Source organism: Loxodonta africana, chromosome 9 (genome assembly GCF_030014295.1).
Source record: "Loxodonta africana isolate mLoxAfr1 chromosome 9, mLoxAfr1.hap2, whole genome shotgun sequence".
Lineage (NCBI taxonomy): Eukaryota > Metazoa > Chordata > Mammalia > Proboscidea > Elephantidae > Loxodonta > Loxodonta africana.
In genome coordinates, this window is record NC_087350.1 from 5,367,482 (window position 1) to 5,373,481 (window position 6,000).

Sequence of the window (6,000 nt, forward strand, 5' to 3'; positions counted from 1 at the left end):
CCATGTATTATCGATCAAATATTGTATTTGAAATATCGGCCAACGAAATACAACATAATTACTACAAAGCATGGACATCATGTTCAACCGGACATCACGAAGGCACAGAAGTCCTTGGGTAGGTCCAAGAGAGGTAGGAGGCATGCGTGGAGGCATCTGGGGTCCATCATGGTCACTGGACACCATCTGATGTGTCTGAAGTTGCACTTGTCATGGGGGAAAATAAAGAAGGTCAGGTCACGCTATCAGAAAAACAGGACGCTGAGATGAGACTTCCAGTGCTAGCAGCATGGTGAGGCTTCAGAAAAGGAAGGACTCAGGAAAGAAACAGTCATGTCTATTCACAGGAAGCCTTCTTTGTGCTCTCTAGATCCATCCTCCTAGTCCTTCCTCTAGGACAGGGCTTTCCCACGCCCTCCCCGGTCACTAATCTGACTCCAACCCCTGCCTTGCTAATCCCACTCCCACTGAACTGGCATCAAGCCTGCCTGGGAAGAACCAAGTGATGAGACACACCAGAGAAAACCCAATCCATTCTCTCTTTAGGGTCCTGAAGCCTCCCATGACAGGAGAGTCGAGGGCTGTGGCTGGGAAGCCCTATTATAAGAGGGGATGTGTCATCTTCTTCCAGATTGTTCAAGGAACACAGACCCAGTATCTAATCTCCTTTACCTGTCAGCCCCTCTGAGCCAACAGAGCTAGGCCAGGCCCCACATATTTGCTCGGGTGTGACCGAGACTTTCACCTGCATCCTTACACATCTCTACACAGGGACACACAGAAGGTTCAGCGTACCCACAACCAAGATTGGAGGGATTCCAGCTGTGCAAGCCTGTATCTGGCAGTTTTTCAGCTAACTGAGGTCCCATCAACTCAGGGTTCTTGGGACTCTCTCTTCCCAGGCCCAGGTGCTAAGACATGTTTTCCCTGTTTCCTGGTTACTGGTGCTCTTTGAGTCTAGAAAGGTTACCCAGCTCTGAGGGGCAGCCTTTTGGTGGGACTGCCATGCCAGGCTTGGGACAGGTGCACCTTTTTTTATCAAAATGACATCTTCCATTTTTATAACTTTAAGGGAGTCTTTTGTAGCAGATTTGCCCATAGCAAACCATCCTTTGAAGTCCTGACTGCAGCTTCAATTGTCTTTGATTGTTGATTAAAGGGGCATGAAATCCTTGACAACTTCACATATGTCTACATTTACTTTGCTTGTCCAGTGTGAGGATTTCATTTTCTTTATGTTCAGGTGTAATCCATGCTGAAGACTGTGGTCTTTGGTCTTCATCAGGTATTTCTTCAAGTTTCCTTCATTTGCAGCATGGAAGGTTGTCATGTGCATCTCCCAGGTTGTCAGTGACATTCCTCCAATGCTGATGCCCATTCTTCTTCACATATTTTGACTTCTCAGATTATTTGTTAAGCACAGAGATTGAACAGTGAGATAAAAGGATACAATATTGTCTTTTCCATGGGGACATAGAAGGGCATAAGTCCTCCAAATGCCCCACTCACACTATCCGATAGGTACCCAAGTGGTGCCTAAATTAGCACATTTTAATGACACACACACACACACAGTAAACAATGTTATCAATTCACTCTCCATTGCGAGCGTTGAAAGCCTTGATTTGTAAACACTGACAACTTACCTGATATAAATAATCCTGCCACTGCTAATTTCAAGGTAGCATCTGATGTCACTGACCCATGTTTGGGCAGAGATATGCACCATGCATATCTACTATCCCAAATTAACTGGAGCTGATTCCAGCATAACTGATCCACTTTCCTGTGAGTATGTACACACACTGCATCTGCACCATGAGAAGAACCCTTAACTCCCAACCCTAATATATAAACCAAACATCGCTATATGTTTCCAGAACACACAATTCCTCCCAACTCCTGAACACACACATAAACTACTACCCACACTCTAAATACACAAACATAACACCTCGTACTGCATGTAGTTTTATGAGAAAACCCTAGACCATGAATACACACAGTAATTCCTACAACTATATATACTCTCAACATGTGCCTGAAGATGTACATGGACAACCAATAGTACCCATATATACTTACTGAACACTGTACACACAATCAAGCTAACACCACCAAGTTCAACATTTAACCTCAAAGGCCACCCTAATACACGTCCACAAGAAATCATACATCTCTAGAACACATACAATATACAATTCCCAAATGTCTGCACAATTTATACAAGGCCTCTCAGTTTCCAAATATACATACTGAACCTCCCAATCCTCCAGAATAAACACTCCAGAAAGCCAATGAAACCAAACACACACACAACCACATACAACCTGTATTACTAATATATCCAATGAACACCGAAAATGCACATATAAGCTAAGCCACAAAATTCTCCAAGAATTAGACTAGGCACAAAGAGAATCCCTGACTGCTTTCATACAGACACAAACACCCTATACGCTAACCCAAAACACAACCATGAGTACCAAAAAACAAAACCAGACTCGCTGCCGTTGATTCGATTCCAAATCATAGCAACCCCCACATATTCAGGGATGCAAATAAAACTCCAAAACATCAACACTTCCAGCACTCTAGCTAATAGACACACACACAGGACCACCCTACTTGCCCACACATACCAGACACACATACACACACACACAGATTCCCAATCACTTCAAGTATACAGCACCCAGAACACCATAGATTGTCACATATCTCTAGAAATCGGTTTTTATTCCCCTACCTCCAAACATGCCCAGACAAAATTACAAACACCCTATCATTCTCCAAAGAAACACATGCAGAACACTCCAAGGAAAATTCACCCACTGACTCACGATTATACGTACCAGTATATCCTCTCAGTCAATGAAATATCTCTTGCACATCCTATATAAATACAAGGAAACCCCATTTCAGGCCCTCTATCCTATGTTCCGAAACTGCCACATTCTCAAAATTTCATACATAACCATATCAACATGCTTCCACTACATACACAAATTCAATTCTCCCACAACCTGTGCAAATGCACAATCTCATTTTTTCATCAGATACCCACCTCCTCATTTCCCAGAATATACCATACTCCCTACTGAAACATATTGCACATAACCCTAGAAAACATTCATCCCAACTGCCATGCCCCTTCATGAAACAAACTCATTATGAATACAACTGTCCTCATACCCTGAATATAACCTAAATTATTCAGGACACCAAACATATACAAAATATGACCCTATATCTTCAAATACTAATATAACTCACAATGCCTGCCTATACATAATCAAACAATCCACAATACTCAAACAGAAATCAATCCCCAATTTTCTTGAATGCAGAATCATACAAACCCCAGACCAAACATGGAAGATGCGTGTGCAACTCCAGGAAAGCATCCAGGCAACGCAACCACACAACATGCCCTGAGTACATACCAGTGATCCTTCCTCATTCCCAAAATATACAAAACCAAAAGGCCTTACACGCAAGTTAATACACACAGGCACACTCCCTCACATGCCCAAAGAAACTCATTTCAAACCTGCCATTAGATACACAGGAAGACCCAAAATTCATGGCAGAACAGCCACACCCAAAGTATTCCCCTGAGCCACAAATTGCATACCGCTCACCTCCAAGTGCTTGAGTGTACATGCCTATATGTCATGACGTGCACACTCCCACAAAAACTCACTTATATTGAATCACAAAGGTTCATGGAAACACCACCAACTCACACATTTCAATACAAATATGAACTTCTAGGAACCCATTCAACACTTACACAATCCCCACACTATGAATTCACATAAACACATTTCCAACAAAGTCTCAAATAACAGGCACAAAAGCACCCACACCTCTCAATTCTCCCAATCCTTACAAGGCTTGCAACTAAATCTCCATACTATTTCCAGATATAAGCAACACTTCACAAGTACTCCACTCTCAGAAATCAAACACAGAGGTGGTGGGGCCAAGATGGTGGAGTAGTCAGATGCTTCCTGTGGTCCCTCTTACAACAAACAAGTGAAAAAATATGTGAATCGATTATATATGACAATCTAGGAACCCTGGACCTCTAAGGCATAGGTGAGGAATTGGACTGAGTGGCAGGCAGAAGGAGAGACAGTTAAGAAGCAGTGAGGAGTTGCCAGACCTGACCCATTGGGAACCATCACCCTGCAGGCCAGGATCAGGTGGTGTCAGCGGTGAGGCAAGCAATGGCATTTGGGACATGTTTTCCAAATCGGGAGAGACGGAGGGATGGAGATTCCACTCCCACCTCCAGAATCAGTGAAAGTGGTACTCCATTGGCAAAAGATATGTACATGCGTCTAATGTATCCCGCAGATCAAAAACTGCCCCTTTGGGAAAAACCTCTCTCCCATCTACCTGCCCCCTTCCTGCTCTACACTCGGTCCAAGCCAGCTTCAGAGACTGCCACATCCCCTGGGCTGAAAGAAAGATCCGTCATGCTCTCTGAGCCATTCTCCCAGCATTGGAGAGGGAACGATTTCACAAACTGGGAAAAATGATCTGCTGGATCCTTTAAGCTGAGAACTCAGGGCAGAAACAGCTCCTTTGCCTAGGCACACGCATAAGAGGTGCACAGACTTTGATGTCTTTCACCTCTGCATAGACGTGTGTGGGCCCATTTCAACAGTGTAGGCCCTCATTAGCACAGTACAACAGGTTACACACATGAACCCTCACTTCAACTCTTTCAACTATGTGGTGGAGAGGAAGGTTCATGACATTTGACATGACTCTGTCTATTAAGCAGGATCGTCACCTAACCACATCAGGGGCCTGAGGACTGGTGTCTCCACCCATGACACCTAGCCACCCATGCCAGGGGTTGAAGAGTAAGTGGCTCCTACTCCTTATAGCCAATAGCACTGGGTGCCCATAATCTGGCTGGGGGTGGGGGAGGGATGAACACAGGGAGAATTGTGGAAGATTAGTTGGAAGGAAACTTCCCTGATATGGTGAAAGATGAGAAGATATCCATTCAAGATGCTCATTGAACCTCATACAAGGTAGATCCCAAAAGAATGTCACCATGATATATCATAATCAAACCTGTCCAAAACAAAGATAAAGAAAGAATTTTAAGAGTGGCTAGGGATAAATGAAATGCCATCTACAAATGAGAGTCAACAAGACTAAGCTCATACTACTCAGCAGAAACCATGCATGCAAGAAGGCAATGGGCTTTATATAGAGCCTTGAAGGTCAAAACTGCCAGCCAAGAATATATATCCAGCAAAACTGTCTCACAAAAATGATGGCGAAGTTAGGACATTTCTATAAAAAAAAGTTTAGGGAATTTGCAAAAACCCAAGCCAAAATTATAAGAAATATGAAAGGGAGACTTCAGGTTAGAAAATCTATAACATCAGATAATAACCCAAGACTGGAACACAGGACAGAGCAACCAGATATCAACCCAGATAGGGAAATATCAAAACTAAATCAAAGCTAAATTGCTTAAAACAGGAAAACAGTGACATCATTAGTTAAAGATGACAACATTAAAACAAAAAAGATAGACTAAATAATGTAGTCATAGATCTTTCACATGGAGAGGAAGTCAAGGAGATATAAAGAAATAAAAGATTGCTTTAGACGTAGAAAAATTGGAGTAAAGAGTAAGTTAACCAAAAAGCAAACTAACAATCCTAAACATCAAAGTAAAAAACAAGAGAAACATAAAGGCTCCACAAATACAAAATTGACAACAATGAAAAAGGTGAAAATACACACACAAAAAGACCCAGCACAGAAAATTACGTGGAATGAAGAAACTGTCAACAGCGCACAAAAAAAACACATTGGAATGGCTGCACTAAGCTCATACCTAAGAGCAAGTACACTGAACGTAAATGGAGTAAATGCGCCAAAAGAGACAGATAGTGGCAGAATGGATAAAAAGACATAATCTATCTCTTTGCTGCCTACAAGAGGTACGGATTAGACTCAAAG